Raw genomic sequence first — 21883 nt, forward strand, 5'->3', positions numbered from 1 at the left:
AAAGAGAAGCCCTCAATCCCCCAGTGATCCATTTGTTTTGCACCTGCCTAAAGAAAGAACTTACTTTCAGAAATTTCAGTTTAGGGCCACAGAATTCCCATTGCCAAATGATCACTTTTTAGCGTAATCCTTCATCCCTGACTGGGCTAGGTAGTCTTTTGTGGACGGTTATAATTCTGTCTTTCTCCTCCCACTCACCGTCACCTTAATTTCAAGGTTTTCCTTCACTTCAACTTCTTCACACCCCACCCCACTCCCACCCCATTCAATCCTCCACCTTCTGGAACCTGACTTCTAATTCCTTACTCTACTGTAAATGTTCCCTCCAAAGTCACCAATGGCTTCTTTTCCATCCTCACCTCCCTTACCTCTCTGAAATACTTGGCACTCTTCCCGAATTTTTCCTCCATTAACTTCGACATTCCGTTGGATCTCTCATCACTCTAATGACTCCCACTCTTTCTCATTAGCTAAATCCTCTTCTTCTGCCTGTTCCCTAAATGTAGGCAATCTCCAGGACTCTGTCCTCTGCCATCCTTTCTCTCTTCTGTGGCTGCATTTATCACCTGCATGCAGAAGACTCCAAAACTGGGGTTTCTAGTCTCATTCTCTTCCCTCTAATGCCCAATCTTCCCCTTCAAACACCAGTTCAACTTATACAAAATTGAACTCTGTCTTAAACTCCTAAACTGAGCCCTCCCAACTTCCCTGTGCATCAAGAACTAGAAATCTTCCTCTTCCCAGAACACAACAGTTGCAGAATATATGGCTCTCTTCCTCTTCAAGATAGTTTAAGAAACAACCTTCCTAAGGAAGAGATGGAGAACCTCATTCAAAACAAACTACATAATTTGGATTACATTAAATTAAAAATCTTTTGCACAGACAAAAACCACTGTAACCAAGATCAAAAAGAAATGTAGCAAATTGGGAAACAATTTTTGCAACTAGTATTTCTGACAAAGGACTCATTTCTAAAATATACAGAGAACTGAGTCAAATTTTCAAAAAAACAAGCCATTCCCCAATTGACAAATGGTCAAAGGATATGTAAAGGCAATTTACAGCTGAGGAAATCAAAGCAATCCATAGTCATATGAAAAATTGCTCCAAATAGTTACTTATTAGAGAAATGCAAATTAAAGCATCTCTGAGATAGCACCTCACACCTCTCAGACTGGCCAATATGACCAGAAAGGACAATGATCAATGTTGGAAGGGATTCAGGAAATCTGGGACACTGATGCATTGTTGGTGGAGCTGTGAACTCATCCAACCTTTCTGGAGAGCAATTTGGAATTATACCTAAAGGGCAACAAAAATGTGCATAACCTCTCATCCAGCAATACCACTACTTGGGTCTATACCCTGAAGAGATTATGAAAAAGGGTAAAAACATCACTTGTGCAAAAATAATTATAGCAGCCCTGTTTGTGGTGGCAAAAAAATTGTAAATTAAGTAAATGTTCTTTAATTGTGGAATGGCTTGACAAACTAGTATGTCATGGAACACTACTGTTCTATTATAAACCAGGAGGGATGGGAATTCAGGGAAACCTGGAGGGATTTGCATGAACTGATGCTGAGGGAGATGAGCAGAACCAGAAAAACATTGTACTTACTAACAGCAACATGGGGGTGATGAACTTGCTCATTCCATCAGTGCAACAATCAGGGACAATTTGAGGCTTTCTGTGATAGAAAATACCATCTTTATCCAGAGAAAGAATTATAGACTTTGAACAAAGACCAAATTTGGATTATTACTTTCAAATTAGAAAAAAATGCTCTTATTATGTAATTTTACTATCTCATACTTTATTTTTCTTCCTTAAGGATATGATTTCTCTCTCATCACATTCAGCTTAGATCAATGTATACCATGGAAACAATGTAAAGACTTAACAGACTGCCTTCTGTGGGGGGTGAGGGGAGGGAAGCAAGAATGGGGGAAAAAATTGTAAAACTCAAAATAAATAAAATCTTTCTAAAAAAGAAAAGAAAAAAGACAAACTTCCTTAGAGGGAATAACTAGATCATGTAGAGCATTGGGTCTGGAGTCAAGAAGACTCCTCTTTGTGAATTTAAATATGACCTTAGACATTTATTAACTGTGTGACCCTTAGTAAGTCACTTAAACCTGTTTGCCTCAATTTTTCATCTGTAAAATTAGCTGGAGCAGGGGATGGCAAACCATTCCAGAATCCTGGAAAACTCTCAACAGAGTCACAAAGAATCAGACATGACTAAAAAACAACTTTCAGATATAGAATTTGAGATTTGGAAAGGATCTCAATAACCATCAAGTCTGAAAGAAATCCCCACTATAATACATTCAATAAGTGGTCATCTAGCCTCCAATGGCATGTGAAGGGTAGTACTTACTACCTCTCAAGACAGCACATTCTATTTTAAGATAGTTAAAATCATTAAGACTTTTCTCCTTAGCATCAAACCTAAATTTGCATTTTTACAAATTCTTGGTTCTCTACTCTAATGTCAAACAAAACAAATCTATTTTTCATTTCTTTGAAGACAGTAGTCATGTCTGCCCCCTGGATTTTCTCTTTTTCAGACTAAGGAACCCCAGTTTCTATCATTACTCCTCATATGACATGGATTCAAGGTCCTTCAAGATCCTGGTGGCCTTCCTCTGGATATTCTCTAAGGTCTAGAAGGAAAACATCCTTCTTAAACTATGACATTCACAACTAGACATAATATCCCCACATGTAGTCTGACCTGGGCCAGAAAATGAAAGACTCTTACCTCCTTATTCCTAGAAGCTATGATTTTCTTTGCATTTATTGACTGACACATAACCCTGTTTACTTATTTAAGGCTAGTAGTCCTTTAAAACATCTTGATTTTCTTTTTAAAATTACTATCTTGCACCTTTGAAATAGATTTTTTTGAAACCTCAAGTGTAAGGCTTTACCTTTATCCCTATTTCATATTTAATTTCAAGTCTAATTGCTTCTAATTAAATTCATCCAAAGATCCTGGTCTGTTTTAATCTTTGGGAATCTTTAATCTCTTATATAAACTGTGCTATCACCAAGAACTAATAAGGAATAAGGGAGAAAGACTCTCTTATAAAGTACAAAGAAAGATGGATCCTCCCTCTAAGCCCTTCTGGGCTTAGATACAAAGTCTGGGACTCGTATCCAAGAGAAGATGATAGAAAGAGAAGACCTTGGAATTGTGCTTTTAAGCTGTCATATAGATGCTCCAGGGAGTCAGAAGACAGACTTTGTCCCTTGTGAAAGGGAAAAACTTCCATCTGCTAGAAACTGAATAGAAATGCAAGAAATATAATTTGAAGGCAGAACTTCACAGAAAGAAAAGGACTAGAAATGGAGAGCATCAACTGGTACTCTCTGCTAAGATCTATAAAGAACTATACGGGATGAAAGCTACAGGTTCCTTAACACAAGACTGCAACAGAGACTACAAATGGGGAGCAATGACCAGTGATGTTCATGAAAGTTGTTGAATGCATGAGCTTCAAGACAAATAATTCTGAATAATCAGCCAAAGGAGTCACAGAAGTGAAGTAATAAAATAGAGGAGTAATCCCTGAGTTCCCACCAGTTAGGGTTACTATTTGAAGTCATATTAAAAACGGTTGAGATTACACAGACCTTTGGAAGGAGAATCACTCATTGATGGGTATTGTTACATTTCTATGGGCTCTAATACAAGTATAATTTATTTCCCTTAACATCTGTAAACATGTTCTTATTTAGAGCATTATCAACCTATGTGCTTGTAAAGGGAATTGGTGACCACACTCATGGAGACACTGAAATACTCAGATTATCTGCACCCCTCAAAGTGCTCCCAGACCCTTCATGACAGGATCACCTTCTGACACAAGTATTATCCCTAATTCTTCTGGTGATGGATTCACTATTCTCTCAGAAATATAAACTGGCCATTTTGGAGTCACCTTTGATAGTTATTTCTCTTTACCACGGTTAATCTGTTGACAAAGCTACTATTTCTACCTCCATAATATTTCTCATATCTAATCCTTCATTTCCATTCCCACTGACATAACCTTACCTCAGACTCACCTGGGTTATTGTAGCAACCTTTTAACTGACCTCCTTGTCTCTACATTCTCCCCTTCAGTCAGTAGTGTGCTACAGTTAGCAATAATGAACTTTGAAATTGTTTTCAGAAATCTGCAATGCTACAAATTGGGCTTGTTTTACTGTTTTGATTGTCTAGACTTAAGAAACTATTAATAATGAAAAATTAAATTTACAAGTTCATGTGCATACATTTCCTGTCTAGTTGTCTCCCTCCCTTCTCCCCCCCAAAATGAATTCTAAGAAGGAATCAAAATTACCTAGCTGAGTTCCTTTAGAAAGTGGTATGATACATCTCAAATCTGTGTACCCTACCTAAGTATCTTGTGAATTTTTCTTCCTTTATTCATGTCTAAGAGTGTCCTTCAGTACCCAGTCACCACAACATTGATTTTTGTGGTTTCATATTCCTATAGCACTTACACACTCTGCTACCCATTAGCATTTGATTAATCACAACCTTTTAGTTGCCTAGTTTCTTCACACATCAGTTTTATCTTCCTATAAAATTGTCAGCATATCAAGGACAGATCCCTATCTTCTATTTCTTTTGTTTCCCCACAGTCTTATCCAAGGAAATCTGGGATATAAGACTTACAAGCTAGGCTTTTAAGAAAATAGCTAGAGGATTCCCCCAAGAGTCAGCCAAGAGGGGGAAGGAAAGGGCTTTTCTTCTTCCCCCCCCCACTTTAAAAATGGTTGTTTCTGTCTTCATATCATATCAATATATATATATATATCTTCCTCTTCCCTTCACTAGATTCCAAACCCTTCCTTCTCCTTTGTAACAAAGAAAAATCACTGAGTAAATTCAAGTATTCCTTGACACTTTTGCAGGAAGGAGAAATAGGAATCTATTTCTTTTCTTTCCTCTAGGTCCCACCTTTGCAAAAAAAAGGAGGACGGGGAGCAAGAGGCTAAAAGTACAGATCTGTTTGAGGTCTAAATGGTTAACTAAAGTATTGGGATTTCCATAGAAGAAACTGAGGCCACTGCCTCTACGAGGGATAATAGGGAGAATGGAATATTTACAGGATGACAAAATAGATTTAGGAGGAGTCTGGCAGAGGGAGAGGATGAAGACTAGGAGGCAGAGATTAGACTCATACACTATCCTATCTGGAAGAGATTGGAAATTATTTAGTCCAATGTCCAGCGACAGATTTAAGGAAATTGTGCCCCATTAAGAAAAAGTAATTTATCCAAGGTCACACTGCCAGAGAGAGGATAACTCTAGTATGTTCCAACTCCCTTTTCTTGCCTACCTACATTATCTGATACTCTTCTGGTTCCTTCCCTAGTGTCCTTGGCTTCTTCCCAAGTTAGAATTCTTCTGCATGGAAACCCAGCCCCCACCAGACAGCTACTGCTATTTTGATCTTTCATCCAGCCAGGGAAAAATAGAAACTGTATTCACACCTTTCTTTGAGAACATCTATAAAGCATAAATTTAAAAAGATGCTTTCTCAGATAGCTCCAGGTCGAGGGGACCCAGCCAGTGAACTGCTCTTCGGTTCTCTCTGTGTCTCTGGCTATGCTTGTCTCTGTGTGAGTGTTTCTCTGTTTCTTTCTCTCCCTAGAACCCACTCTATATCTTACCCTTCAGCAGTCTCCTACTCCAGTCTCTCTGATCCTTCATTTCATGCCAACTGTCTCTCCACTCATCCCCAATGCCCCTTTCACCACCCATAAGCCTTCTCTTCCACAGCGCAGAAAAAGAGAATGTTGTCCCTCCTAGACACTCAGTTGCAGCATCTCCCAGGTAACTGAGTGCTGAAGACTGTTCCTGCCAGCAGAGACAATCTTTAGGACCTTGCCACACAAGCACTGGTGATAAGTCAAAATGGGCATGGAGACATTAGATGGACTATGTGTACTTCAGACTCCAAGACCGATAGTTTAGCTAGGACACAGAGTGCAATAGGACTAATCCTGGAAAGATAAGGTGATAGCAGATTGTTCTGAAGGGCTTTGGATGCTAACCAGAGATGCCAACTGTATTTTATCCTGGAGAAAATATGGAACCACTGAAACTTTTTGTCCAGGAAAGCAGCATAGTTAAACGTGTGCCTTAGGAATATCAATGTGGCAGCTGAATGAATTTGGAAAGGATGGGGCTAGAATACAAGAAGGGCAATTATAAGAACTATAACAATAGGGAAAGGTGATGATGGGGGTGGGGGTGGGAAGGAATTATAGATCTAGAGCTAGAATAGACTTCCAAAGCTGTCTATCCCAATCTCTCATTTTACAAATGAAGAATAAGATGATGTGTGAGAGAAGAAATAGATGTAAGAAATGTGATGGGGTAGATATGACCAGACTTCTCAACTGACTAGTTATGTGTGGTAAATAAAAGTAGAGAATTGGGAATGTCTAGGAAGTTGCAAAATTGGATGAATTGGAAGAATAAAGGTGCCATCATTTTTTAAAAATTTTTTTCTAATTTTATTTACTTAAGGCAATGGGGTTATGTGATTTGCCCAAGGCCACACAGCTAGATAATTATTAAATGTCTGAGGCTGAATTTGAACTCAGGTCCTCCTGACTCCAGGGTCAGTGCTCTATCCACTCTATCCTGGGTATCTTCATTTTTGCAAATGAGGAAACTAAGTCTCCAAGATGTGAAGTGACTGGACGAAGATTGCATAAACTACACAGAGAGGAGTCAAACATTGGTCCAAAGCCAATGTTCCTCTCACTGTTCACTTATATATGCATCAGAATGAGCTACAAAAAGCCTATTTCCTCATTTTTATTTGCTAACTTTTCAATGTTTCTATCCAGATGAGGGAACTTAGCTTAAAAAGACAAAGTCTTCTTCTGCATCCAGGACCATTTCCAGTTGTCCTGACTCATATCTGGCCATAGGACCTGATGGTTCTGGAGGAGAAAGTGAAGCTGGTGACTCAGCACAGCCCCCCTCACTTAAATCAAATTCTCTTGCATGTAATGACATCACCCCTTTGATGTTATGGTTCTCTTCAAGAACAAAGGACAAAGGGGCGGCTAGGTGGCACAGTGGATAAAGCATGACCCTGGAGTCAGAAGTACCTGGGTTCAAATCTGGCCTCAGACACTTAATAATTACCTAGCTGTGTGATCTTGGGCAAGTCACTTAACCCCATTGCCTTGCAAAAATCAAAATAATTAAAAATTAAAATTAAAAAATTAAAAAAGGACAAAGGACAAACAATAAAAAGACTAACAAGTCAGTTTTGTCTACTCAGTAAAAAGTTTCCATGAGATAGATTATTTGACTGGATCTTGCATCTTCTGTTTGCTAGGATGTGACATAAACATAGGCCTAAATCAAAAAGGGAAAAGTTGATGGCAAATCAAGGGTCATTTGAGTATGTAATTATATAAAGGAGTCAAGAGGAAGAAGAAGGGTTACTTAACTATTTTTAAAAAGTTTCGACCCAACCAGGAGTTGTTTTCCCAGACTCCCATCCCAAATGAGCAGGGACCAAGTTCCAGGCCAAGTTTTTAGCACTGTTGATGTCCTCCTCCCTCCTTCCACCCTCCTAGCTGTAGCCGCATGTACTAGCATAAAGTAAAATACCCACTCCTCTCTCTGAAGCCTGCCCTTCAGGAGGATGAGAAACCCCCTGATAAACATATCTATTGTGAGCAGCTTGGGAAACCCAATGGGCAGAAGTGGAGGAGATGAAGATTTGCCCCAACTGTTCCCTCTGTCCCTGAGGTGCCCAAGACTGCCCCAAGCCCGGTGGTCAGCAGAGCCTAGATCCTCCCACTCCCAGCGATGCCCATGGAATCCTGGCAAATGTTACAGGAGCACTCCAAAGAATCCTGCTACCCTGCTGCTTTCAAGTAAATAGCCTCCCCAGCATCCACAGAAACTAAGAAAATGTGCCCTTCCTTGAAAGAACACATGGAGGAGGGGCTGGGATCGATGGCTACACAGAAGGAGCCCCCCTTTCAGAGGCATCCCAGGTCACAACAGCACCACAGCAGGCCCTCCCTCTGCAGAGAAGAGCACCCCCTCCACCTCCTGGCAGTCCTGCCCGCTGCTGTGCTCATTATCTCCAGCAGTCAGCTCTCCAAGTCACGCTGCCGCATAATTAGGGTCTCCTTGTCCCTTGTCAGAAGAGTGAGCTCAATGACAACAAGAGGCCCCATCTTATCTTTTTTTTAATTTTCTTAACTGAAGTCACCTGCATTTTCTTTGATGTTGTTTAGAGGATAATTAATAACCATGTTTTGAGCAGTTTGGCCCCATTTTGGTGACAGCTCTTTGCTCATGGCCATCATGAAAAGGATTTTCTTGGCCTTTGGAAAAAGTACTGGGTGGATAATAGGTTATTTATGTAAACACTAAAATTGGGTTTTACTGCCCATCGTAAACAAGTCAAGATTGTCTTCAGCAAGGAGGAAATGGAATGAAAATGCCCTTGTAAGTTCTGCCTTGGCTTTTTAACACTGATGGGGGTGGGGCGGGGGGGTTGTAACATTTGAAAACCAAGGGGAAGAGATTAGGCTTTCCTACTACACATCAGACACTTTTACAAATAGTCTCTCCTTTAAGTTTCACAAAAAACCTGGGGAGTTACAAATGAGGAAACAGGTTAAATGAATTCAGTTACATGGCTAATAAATGTCTGAGGCTGAATTTGAACTCAAGTCTTCCTGACTCCAGGTCCAATGCTCTATCCACTAACTCACCTAGCTGCCTCAGTAAAGGATTGGGGGAAAGGAAAGGGTCTGGAAAAAGGTTTCCTGATTTGAGGGGGGGAGGGGGAGAAGAGATAATTATTTAATCAAAAAGCAAACCCACTATAACCTTACATCATGCCTCATGCTGGGCATAAGAGTATAAAGAATGAAACAATACTAGCAGGAAGCTTACATTGCTGTCCCTATATGTGAAAACCTAACCTGAAATTAAGAAAGAGTCCCAGTTTGATTTATCTAGGTTAATTTGTTGTTCAGTAGTTTTCAGTAGTGACACCACTTTAGGGCTTCCTTGGCAAAGATACTGGAGTGGTTTGCCATTTCCTCCTCTATTTTACAGATTAGGAAATTAAGGCAAAACAGGGATAAGTGACTTTAGGGTCACACAGTTAGTGTTTAAGACCAGATTTGAACTCTGGAAAGAGATTTTCTGATGCTGTCTAACACTCTATCCACTGCACCACCAAGTCACCTCATCTAGGGCAATACATTGATATTTGTGAATCTGTGTACCCTCCCCCACTAATAATGCAAGTCATAATCCTTCTTATTCTTATACTGTCAGACTCTTGTCCACATTCTTCCATAATCACCTAGAGAGACTAGGATAGCCCTCTGAGGCATGATCTAGATCTTGAAATATTTGTAATTAGCTTAACACATAATAAGCACTTAATGTTTACCTCTTTCTCCTCTCAATTTTGACATTGTGTGGTTACCAAAAATCAAATGAATTTTTCATCTGTTATTCCTACACTCTTAGAGGTCTAGCCCATCTCTTTTTTGTCCCTTCTGTGCAGTTCCTCATTAGTAATAAGCTGCTTCCTATTTACACCCACCATATTATCATTTCATTGCTCCCTAAGTAACACAAAAATTCCAATTCTTCAAAGATTGTGGTATTTGATGATTCACAGAGATATAGCATCACTATAGAAATGTCAGTGATTAGTGTTTGCCTGTCAAACTATGAATCACTTTATTGTACTAATTAAAATAATAATTGTATAAACAAAATCTCTGGAATCACAATGGAAATGTACATAAATATGTACTTTATATATATGTGTACATAGTTGTTGCTGTTTGTTCAGTCATTTCAGTCATATTTGACTATCTGGGACCCCTTTTGGGGGTTTTCTTAGCAAGATACTGGAGTGATTTGCCATTTCCTTTTCTAGCTCATTTTGCAGAAGAAGAACTGAGAAAAACAGGGTTAAGTGGTAAGTTATTCTCTATCAAAGTAGACCATATCTATCACCAAGTGATTGGTGGTGTGACTTGTACAATTATGCTTATTATACTGAGGAGTATGATGAGTGGGGCATCCTTCTCACTTGCCTTTACCAGAATTATTCTTCCCCATTGCCTGATTTATAGGAAAGAGAACTTTGGTGATCTGGATGCTGAGAGAGTTTCTTAGCCTTAAATTGAATTTGCTTCCTTCTGTATCTTCAAGACATCAAGGCATATTATCAATGCCAGGCATGTGATTATCTGGCAACATAATATAACAACCAGATATATCCTAAAACCTGTCTTTTGATGGAGTATCTGTAGCAGATCTCCAAGGTAAACAACCTCTGTCAATGTAGGTAAGGGAAGTGGGCAAGCCAGATCCATAACTCTGGGATAAGGATTGACTCTAAAGACCGGGTCCACCATGCCTCCTCCCCATACACTCCCTCCAGACAAGGGAGCTGAAGCTCTAGGAAGCATAGCAACCATAGAGCAGCATAGTGAATGGCAAGCTAATACTGTTCTAGTGTTAAAGCTGTGGCTGATTGTATTCAATAGCTCAAAAGTGGAAGATCTGAGAAGGCCTATATTGGTGATTAATTCATCAAGAGTTAAGGGACTTGCCTCAGAAAATGTCTGAGACCAGATTTGAACTCATGAAGATGGGTCAGTAGATAGAGCAATGGGCTTGGAATCAGGAGGATTAGAGTCCTGGCCTCAGACAACTGACACTAACTAGCTGTGCAACCTTGGGCACATTTAATCCTGAGTATCCTGAGTACCTCACATCCAGGGCCATCTCCAAATGTGCTGATTCATATCTGGCTTCTGGACCCAGATGGCTCTGGAGGAGAATGTGAGGCTGGTGACTTATCACAGTCTCTCCTCACTCAAATCCAATTCATGTGCATGTCATGGTATCACCTTCCTGATGTCGTGGTCTTCTTCAAGAATGAAGGACAAAAGAATATTATTGCTGCCCCTATATGTACTTATAGCTACATAAACAAATACTCAGAAGATGACAAAGACAAAGCTTCTGTATCCAAAGTCTCCAAGAAAAATAGGAATTGGTCTTAGGCCATGGAAGAAAGAGTTCAAAAAAGATTTTGAAAATCACATAAGGGAGGCAGAGGAAAAAATGGGAAGAGAAATGAGAGCAATGCAGAAAAATCATGAAAGACAAGTCAGCAACTTGGTGAAGGAGACAGAAAAAAAGTCAAAGAAAAACAACATGTTAAAAACTAAGGTAAACAGAAAAAGCAGTCCAAAAGGTCGATGAGGAGAATAATGCCTTTAAAAAACAGAATTGTCTAGATGGAAAAGGAAATAAGAAAGCTCTCTGAAGAAAATAACTCCTTAAAATGTAGAATGGAGCTAAAGGGAGCTGATGACTTTGTAAGAAATCAAGAAATAATAAATCAACAGCAAAAGAATGAAAAACTAGAAGAAAATGTGAAATATCTCAATGGAAAAAACAACTGACCAGGTAAACAGATCCAGGAGAGATAATTTAAAACTTTTTCCTTCTACCTGAAAGTGATGACCAGGAAAAGAGCCTTGACTTCATTTTTAAAGAATTTCTCCAGGAAAATTGCTCTGATATTCTAGAAGCAGAGGGCAAAATAGAAATTGAGGGAATCCACTGATCACCTCCTGAAAGAGGTGAAAGAGATTCCCCACCCCCCCCCAAAAAAAAACCCACTCCCAGGAATATTATAACCAAATTCCAGAACCCCAAGTCAAAGAGAAATTATTACAAGCTGCCAGAAAGAAACAATTTAAATATTGTGGAGCCACAATCAAGATTACACAGAATTTAGCAGTGTCTAAATTAAGGGCTCATAAGGTATGGAATATGATATTACAGAAGGCAAAAGAACTTGGATTGCAACCAAGAATCAACTACGCAGCAAACCTGAACATCCTCTTTAAGGGGAACAGATGGATATTCAATGAAATAGGGGAACTTCAAACTTTCCTGTTCTAATGACCAGAGCTAAACAGAAAGTTTACTCTTCAAATATAGGACTCAGATGCATAGAGAGGATAGATGTGAAGGGCAAATTATGAGGGATTTAATGATGTTGAACTGCTTGTATTCCTATATGGGGAGAAGATACTGATAACTCATATGAACCTTCTCATTTATCAGAGCAGATAGAAGGAGCATATATAGAGAAAAGGAGAGAGCTGAATATGAAGGTATAATATATTATAAAGATGGAGTCAATGGGCAAAAAAGGAATGTCCTGGGAGAAAGGGAAAGGAGAGGTAGAATGGGCTACAATATTCATGTAGAAGAGACAAAAAAAATCTTTTGCAATGGAGAAGACCTTCATTCTCATTGGAAATGGCTCAGAGTGGAAACAACATACCCACTCAATAGGGTACAGAAATCAATCTTACTCTAAAGGAAAAAGGAGAGGAAAAGGATGGGAAAGGGAAGGAAGGTGTGGATGAGAGAAGAGAGGGAAGATTATGGGAGAGGGTAGTCAGAAACAGCACACTTTTGAGAAGGGATAGGGTGAAAGGAGAGAGAGAATAAAATAAATGGGAGTGGAAAGGAATAGAATGGAGGGAAATACATTAGCAATAGCCACTGTGGGGAAAAATATTGAAGAAATTTCTCTGATGGACTTATGATAAAGAATGTGATCCATCCCAGAGACAGAGCTAATGATATATGAGCATAGACTGAAGTACACTTTTTTCTTTTTCTCTCACTTTATTTTTCTTGAAGTTCCTCTATCTTGGTGGTGTGAGGGGGTTATGTTTACTTTTATAACAAGACTACTGTAGTAATATGTAAACAAATAAAGAAGGAAGGAAAATTAACAATACTAGATCTGAAATTACATTTTATAAAATTATACTCATCAAACCTATTAGTTAAAAATAAAAGATCTGATCAATGGAGAATACTGATTCAGAAGCAAATATGGGAATACAATGTCTAATAAACTGAAGGACACAAACTATTAAATTAAAAACTTCTTATAGCCATAATTCTCCCTCCATAGGTGCTAAACTATAAAGACACAAGTGAGACAATACCCTGCCCTTAAGGGACTTTCATTCCAATAGGTCTGATAGCTCAGATATGGAGGGAATTGATATTAACATGTAACAATAATAAGTATTGATGGTCCTGGAGACTGGGAATATGTGCCATATCCCTGAACTAAGAATCCCTTCTCAGCTCTGGCCTTTGAAAGAAAGGTTTCAGGTCCTTTGTTCTATACTCTTTGTTTTTTCCCAACTTCAGGAGAAAATACTTAGCATTTAGGTATTGAGTCATGTCTCAGTTTTCCCCAAAATAGAGATTAGAAATGTATAATGTAAATCAGATTTTCTTAACACCCCCTCCCAAATGCTAAAAAAAAAAAAAGATTTACAATGGGCATTGGCAAAGTTAATCAATAAGCATGTATTTAAATTTTGTATTTACTATGTTAAATGCTGGGGATACAAAAAGAAAGGCAAAAACACAATCCCTTCCTTTAAGAATTGCCTATTAGGTAACTAAGTGGTTCAATGGAGAGAACACCAGCACTGACACTTATTAAGTGTGTGACCTTGGGCAAGTCACTTAACCCTGATTGCCTCTCATATGAAGTCATCTCCAGTTGAACTGATTCATATCTGGAAACCATATATTTAGAAGATATAGCTGGAATAGGTAGAAGGTAATCTCAGCAGAAGATAAGACTAACAGTTGAGGAGTCAAAAAGGATTTAGAAATGCCTCCAGTAGAAGGTAAAATTGAAGCTGAAACTTGAAGGAAGCCAGGGAAGAGAAAGAACATTCCATGCATGGGGGACATCTAATGAACAAGCATCAAGAGTAGATGGAGGCACCAGGCCTGGAGTCAGGAGCACCTGGGTTCAAATCTGGTCTCAGACACTTAATAATTACCTAGCTGTGTGGCCTTGGGCAAGCTACTTAACCCTATTTTCCCTTGCAAAATAAAAAAAAAAAAACCTAAAAAAAAAAGAGTAGATATAGGAGAATAAAGTGGACCACTAAGAAGTGAGACTAGGAAGAATTAGGAAGGGGCCAGATTGTGAAAGACTATACAGTTTTATATGTTCAATGAGACAATTCAGGATTGGAGAATTTGGAGCTAAAGAAACCATACTGTTGTTGTTGAGCCTTGTCTGCATCTTTGTGGCCCAATTGATATGGCTGGCCCTTCTATCCTCCACTAAATGAAGTCTGTCCAATTCCATATTCATGTTTCCATGATACTATCCAACTCAGGTGTCTCCTTTTCCCTTTGCCTTTCAATCTCCCAACATCAGAGTCCTTTCCAATAAGTTATGTCTTCTCATTATGTATTTAAGTATTTAAACTTCAGCTTCAGTTTTTGATCATTCAGTGAATAGCCTGAATTAATTTCTTTTAAGTACTAACTGATTTGATCCTTCTGCTGTCCAGGATACTCTTATAAGTCTTCTCTAGCACCACAATGGGAAAGTGGCAATTCTGTAATGTTCAGCTTTTCTTATAGTCCAGGTCTCAGGCCAAACTTGCTGCTGGAAAAACCATAGCTTTGATCATAAAGACCCTGTTTAACTTTCCTTATAGTCCCACTCTCATAGCCATGCACTGCTTCTGGAAAAAAACAAACAAACATAGTTTGATCATAAAGACTTTTGTCAGCAAGGTAATGTCTCTGCTTTTCAGTATGCTGTCCAGATTTGCCATAGCTTTCCTTTCAAAGAGCAAGCATCTTTTAATTTCATGGCTGCAATTTGCTGTCTGTAGTGATTTTTGAGCCCAAGGAAATTTCTTCTCTTTCTTTTGCCTGAAAGTAATGGGACCAATTGTCATAATCTCAGGGTTTTTTTTTTTACACTTTGAGTCAGTTTTTTCTCCTTTTTCACTCTCCTCAAGAAGCTTTTTCTATCCTTCTTCACTTTCTCCCCTCGGATTTGTCTTGTCTACATATCTGAGACTACTGATCTTTCTCCTAGCAATTTTAATTCTGACTTTTGATTTGTGCAGCCTGGAATTTCATATAATAAATTCTGAATATAAGTTAAATAACTAAGGTTACAATAAATAGACTTGCTGCTCTCCTTTTCCCTGCTTAAACCAATCAGTTGTTCTAAGTTTGATTTTCCTGACAGATGCTGGAGTGACATTCTTTCTCTAGCTCATTTTACAGCTGAGAAAACAGACTAACAGAGTTAAGTGATTTGTCCAGGATCACACAACTAACTCTTAAGTGTCTGAAACTGAATTTGAGGTCAGATCTTTCTGTTCTAGGTTCAATGATCTATCCTTCTAGCTCATCTAGTTCAATACTCACATCCATTTTACAGAGCAAGAAACTGAGTCTCAGAGAACTGAAGTGACTGGCCCAAGAAACACAGGTAGTTAAGTTACAAAGCCAGAATGTTAATTTTGGATCTCTGAAACCAACTTCATTGCTATTTCCATTTTCATATACCCATCCTAGATTGGATAGATAAAACTCAAAATTTTTATCAGAAATATTATTAAAGATACTTCTAGAAGAATAACAAAATGTAATTGAAAAAGAAAAGAGGAAAGAAAAAAACTAATCTCCCTGAAGTATACTAAGTGGTAGGGGAAAACCAAGAAGATTCCCCTCTCTTTCTTCCAAACCACAAGAGAAAAGCAAGTGACTCATTCTAAGACTAGAATCCAACAAAATCCAAGGACATTTAAATTTCTGCCAACATATTTTCCAACATTCAAGTGGTTAATTCTAGATCAGACCCAGGATTCCTTTGTATCTCCTAAAAACTTTTATAATCCTCATAACTCCTTACATCTGACATTTATGTTTATCTTACAAAACATTCTCCTGGACTTAATCTCATTTAATCTTTAAATCAAACCTGAACCAGGGAAGGTATTAGTAGCTACATTTTACAGATGTGTAAACTGAGGCACACAGAAAAGAAGGGTAAACATTATCATGGTATTATGGAAAAAACAATTGAATCAATTCCACTACTCAACACCTTGTGACCTTGGATAGTCACCTTTACTTCTCAGTTGTGCAGTTATCTGTAAAAATGAAAGCATTGAACTAAATAATCTCCAAAGTCTCTGGTATTTTTCCCAGAAATCATCTGGCATACATCTCTAGTTTCCTGATATCCTTCATGTAGTGGGTCTAGGCAAGACCATAGAACATATATATATGACCAGTATTTATTTATCCAGTTCCCTAGTTGTCTCATGAGATCTTGTCATATGTCATCAGCTGCCTATTGAATATCTTTTCTAGGTGTCCATTAAAATCTCAAAGCCAAATTTTTCTAGGGGAGGAAGCTTTGATAGAATGAATGGGTACTTGGAGCAATATATATATTCTCTTTGAACTGAGCAGTCCTATATCTGGGTTGCCAAGGGAGATCACTCTTCTCCATGCAGATGATCCAGGGCCAATACATTTGCTTAAATAATTATCTGCATTCTGAACTGGACTGATACCTTCACAATTTAGGGAATTAGGAATAGCAGGGCTAGGGAAGTCAAATATCCAAGTACTGCTCTATCTATGCTGTTATGGGCAGGACTTTCCCCAGCCTACCTCTATCCCAAGATGAGTCTCTTCAGCTAACAATGACTGCCATCCCACTGCTTCGATGGACAATTCACCCATCCTCTAAAGACTGGGGGTCTTGTAAGTGAGGGGTAGCTCTGTAGAGAAACCCAATAGGATGCTTAGGCACTGGAGTCTACAAGTGAAGGGTGAAGCTCTTAAGAAGGAGAAATAGTGAGCTTTGGCCTCTATTGCATTAAGACTGTTTAGCTGATTCAAACTCTTAACTTCTTACTCTACATCTTGTAAAAAAGAACACTCTACTGGATTTAAAGTCAGGAAGACCTGACTCAGTCAGGATTGCTAGCTGCATGACCCTGGACAAGTCACTTAATTTCTCAATCTCAGTTTCCTCATCTGTAAAATGGGAATAATGATAATAATACTTATTACTTAGAGTTGTGATAAGGTAAATAAGTGAGAATACAAAGAAATGCAGAAACAGTCCCTGCTGTCAAGGGGCATGGGGGAGACAACAGGGAACAACTCCCTACAATATGTATTCAGGATAAAACTGGAGGTGATGAAAGAATAAAGAAACCAAATCATAGAACCTTAGATTTAGAGTTGAAAGGGTCATTAGAAACTTTCAAATTTAACCCCTTCATCTTATATACCAGAGGTGTCAAACTCGAGGTTCAATCACTTATCAGAACCAGATTAAAATATAATTGGGAGGGATGGAGCCAAGATGGCAACAAGAGAGGATCATCTCTTAGGCACTCTCTCATTAAACTTACAAACTAAGGACTCTAACTAAATTTTTTAGAGACAGAATCCACAGAGGGACCCAGTGAGGCAGTTCTCCTACTCAAGGTAACCTGAAAAAGAGCAGAAAGGTTCTGCTCCCTGGGGTCTGAGGGGCAGCCGCCAGAGGGGTGGCTCACTAGGGCGAAAGAACTTCAGCCTCCTGGAGGCAGCCCCAGGGCTCTGGGAGCAGTGGCTCACAGCAGTGGGGGAGTTTCCTGACTTACGCCCCAGGGAGCACCAAGCACAACTTGGGGGAACAGCCAGGGACCTCTGCCAGAGCGAGCACATGAAGTCCAGCCCTCAGGGCACACAGCAAGCAGCATGGTCTGTGGTAGACCAGATCCAGGAACAGGAAGCAGAAGCCGGTAAGCAGGAGCCCCCAGGGCATGAGCTCACTGAGCCTAGGGAGGGGAGTGAAGAGAGAGACTGCAGAGCTCTGTCCTCTGCCCCTGGGGCTCTGACCACATTCAGATCCTGATCACAGTCTAAGCCCCCCATAGGACAACAGGAGCCCCCTCCATCTCAGCCCCGTGGAAGAGGGGGGCACATATGGTCATTCACAGACCAGGAGGAAGGACAGAGCCTCACACACTGAGATCCTTGTGGGAGTGTCCCAAAAGCTCAGGAAGCACCCCAAAACCAGGCTTAGGCTGGGAAAATGAGCAAGCAAAGAAAAAAGAGGAACACCATTGAGAAATATTTTGCCTGTGAGTCCAAGAAGGATCAAAACACTCAATCTGAAGATGAGGAAGCACAAGCTCCTGTATCTAAAGACTCCAAGAAAAACAGAAATTGGGCTCAGGCTATGACAGAACTCAAAAAAGACTTTGAAAATCAAATGAGGGAGTTAGAAGAAAAACTGGGAAAAGAATTGAGAGACATGCAAGAAAAAATGAAAATGAAGTCAGCAGCTTAGTCAAGGAGATCCAAAAAAATGCTGAAGAAAATAGCATGCTAAAAACCAGCTTAGGTCAAATGTATAAAACAGTTCAAAAAGTTATTGAGGAGAAGAATGCTTTAAAAAGTAAAATTGGCCAGATGGAAAAAGAGATAAGAAAACCTTCTGAGGAGAACAAATCCTTCAGACAAAGAATAGAACTCAGGGAGATTGATGAATTTACAAGAAATCAGGACTCAATACTTCAAAACAAAAAAAAATGAAAAATTAGAAGAAAATGTGAAACATCTCATTGAAAAAACAACTGATATGGAAAACAGATTTAGGAAAGATAATTTAAAAATTATTGGAATACCTGAAAGTCATGATCAGGAAAAGAGCCTGCCTGGGGCCGCATAGCAGGGTGATTGTTGGATGTCTGAGGCCAGATCTGGCCCTCGGTGCTCCTGGATCAAGGGCCAGTGCTCTGTCTGCCACCCAGCCACCCCTACTATTATTACTATTTTATTTTATTTTGGGTCTTTTTTTTTCTTTTTTTGGTTTCTGCAGGGTAGTGGGGTTGAGGTGACTTGCATGTCATGCAGCTGGGTGATTTTGGGTGTACAGGGCTGGATATGGGCTCAGGTGCTCCTGGCTCCAGGGCCAGTGCTCTGTACACTGTGCCATCTGGCCATACCTACAGTTATTACTATTATTTTTTTAATTTTAATTTTTTTCTCTCCCCTTTACTTTATCACTCAAGTGAATCTATATTTTTTGGGGGAGGGGGTATTTAGTTTACTCTTAAACAACAATATTTTATTAATGTATAAAAAACATTATTTGTACAAAATGAGAATAAATAAATATTATAATATATATATATATATATATATAAAACAAAAATATTTAATTGGGAAATAGTAAACAAAATTAAAATACAATAGGACATAGAAAATGTTAACGTGGTTTTCTGTGTCCAAATGTGGCAGCAAGAATCCTTAGATACAAGTTAATGTCTCCTACTTCCGTTCACCTTGACACTTGTTAATGGAGTTTAAGTGACTTACCTTAGGGAAATGCTTTAGGAAAATAATCTCCATAACATTCTCCTAACAGAGTTAGTAAGGGAGGGACTGAACCCAGTATTTCAGTGTACTCTTCAGTACACTATCTCATGCCAAAAGGGGATAATATTTGTACTACTTACCTCACAGGATTATTGAAAGGAAATTACAATGTAAATCTTAAAGTTCTTTAGAAAGCCATCATTCAGCCGGCTAGGTGGTGTAGTAGATAAGTCACTGGCCCTGGAGTCAGGAGTACCTGGGTTCAAATCCAGTCTCAGACGCCTAATAATGTTTGCCTTGCAAAAACCTAAAAAAAAAAAAAATGAAGGACAAAAACCAATAATAGCAATGATAATTGTAAAATAAGCCCATTTGGGGCAGCTAGGTGGCAAAGTGCATAAAGCACCGGCCCTGGAGTCAGGAGTACCTGGGTTCAAATCCGATCTCAAACACTTAATAATTACCTAGCTGTGTGGCCTTGGGCAAGCCACTTAACCCCATTTGCCTTGCAAAAAAAACTAAAAAAAAGAAAGCCATCATTCAATACTGTGATTATTGACCACTACTGTTCCATAAATGGGATTGTAACAAGGAAAGAAACTGGACAGAGAGATTGGACTGTTCCATTCACCAGGTAACCTAAACAACATTCTGCTTTCTTTCTCCTGGTTTCATAGGGATCATTCCTTTTGAAAATTTCAACTTCATCTCAACAATACTCAGACTCAATTAGATCAGGCTGGGCCCAGGGAAAAGGAGAAATACAGTCCAGGATCATTCTACAATGATGGCAGTTCCAAGTCACAAGAAGCTTGGTGTGAAGTGGAAAGAGGAATCTGCTTGGAGGGAGGAAGGAGTCAGGACCAGATTGGGTAAGTCTCCCTTCCCAACAGGGTACTTTTATCATGGGAATATTAACAGTGCCTATCTTTCAGGGTCACTGTGAGGATTAAAATAATATGTTAACAGAGCTTCCATTGCACGAAGCACCTATGTATTTTTGTAGAACTTAAATAATAATAATAGCTAGCATTTATAAAGCATTTTAAGGGTTTTTCATGTTATCTCATTTGATCTTCACAACCTTAGGATAGTACTATTACTGTCTGCATTTTATAATTCAGGATACTGAGGAAGACAGAGATTAAATGATTTGCCCAGGGTCACACAGCTGATAAGGATCTAAGGCAGGATCTGAACTCAGTTCTTCTGGACTTCAAATTCAACAATCTATCTGCTGTGCCACTTAGCCATCTATTTTTTTTAATTCGTGTTCAGAACTCTATGGAGATCTGGCCACAGTGGAACTAAAAGCACATAAATGAAGGGAAAGAGGAAAAGAGAGGATACATCACAGACAAATCAGAATCATCTCAAATTGCACAGCAAACCCTCCCCAATGTCAGGTAATAATCTGGGCAGGGCCAGGACAATCCAATCAAAGGACTGCCAAGCAAATGCAGAGCCCAGCCAAGGTCAGAGAGCATTCATTTGTACCAGAGTAAAAAGAACAGCTTTGTATTTTTCCAGCAATACTTTTAATAGCCTAGCACTGGAAGCAGAGAACGAAATTAGTGGTGATTACCCAGGGCTGGGAATTAGCAAAGTGGAAACTGTGAAAACTAGAAGAGGGAAGGGTAGTTTTAGGGCGTTGGCAAACACATCTCTGAAAGGGTTGACCGTCAGACATCAAGAATGAGAAGTGGGGGGGGGGGGGGGAGGTGATTATCTAAATTAGTAAATGAGTACCCAACAGGAAATTGCTAATTGTTAGGTAAAGTTAGTAAACTGGCCATATGGAAAAGCAGAAAGATTAAATAAATACATTTAAATTAATAATAAATAAATTTAAATAAATAAAGTCTCAATCAAGGTTTCCCAGGGACTGAGCTACCCAGTGAAACAAACAGATTTAGTCAACATAAAGTTGAACCACAGAATGGAGGCAAAATCTCCCAAGATAATCAAATCTGATGACCACAAACCATCTGTTGATGGGAAGGAGAAAACTGAAGAGGGCAGACCAAAGACAGATTCTTGTAGTTCTGTACTGGAGACTTTACTTTATGTAGCACAGACTTTTTTCCATGGAAATTTCTAGGGATCCAAATCCACTGATTTTCCTGACCTAGCCCACACCTCTCTATGTTGTCCATAGGAAAGTAAGAAACACTTGGTAAATACTTTGAGAAAATCATCTACAAAACATTCTCCTAAACTACTAGTCTGGTTTTGTTGTTAAGTCAAGTCTGACTTTTTCACAACATTATTGGAGTTTTCTTGGCAAGATACTGGAGTGGTTTGTCATTTCCTTCTCCAATTCATTTTACAGATGAAGAAATAGAGGCAAACAAGGTTAAGTGACTTGCTCAGAGTCACACAGCTAGTAAGTATCTGAGATTAGATTTGAACTCAGGTCTTCTGGATTCCAGATCCAGGGCTCTATCTACCTAGTCATCTAACTGCCCTTCTAGTCTGGTTACCCAGTCCTAAAAAATAATGAACTTAGTCTGACTTAATGTTATTTTTGGCTTAAATGATGTAACATTTGTGCCCAGAAATATCCTAA

Source organism: Macrotis lagotis, chromosome 1 (genome assembly GCF_037893015.1).
Source record: "Macrotis lagotis isolate mMagLag1 chromosome 1, bilby.v1.9.chrom.fasta, whole genome shotgun sequence".
Taxonomy (NCBI): domain Eukaryota; kingdom Metazoa; phylum Chordata; class Mammalia; order Peramelemorphia; family Peramelidae; genus Macrotis; species Macrotis lagotis.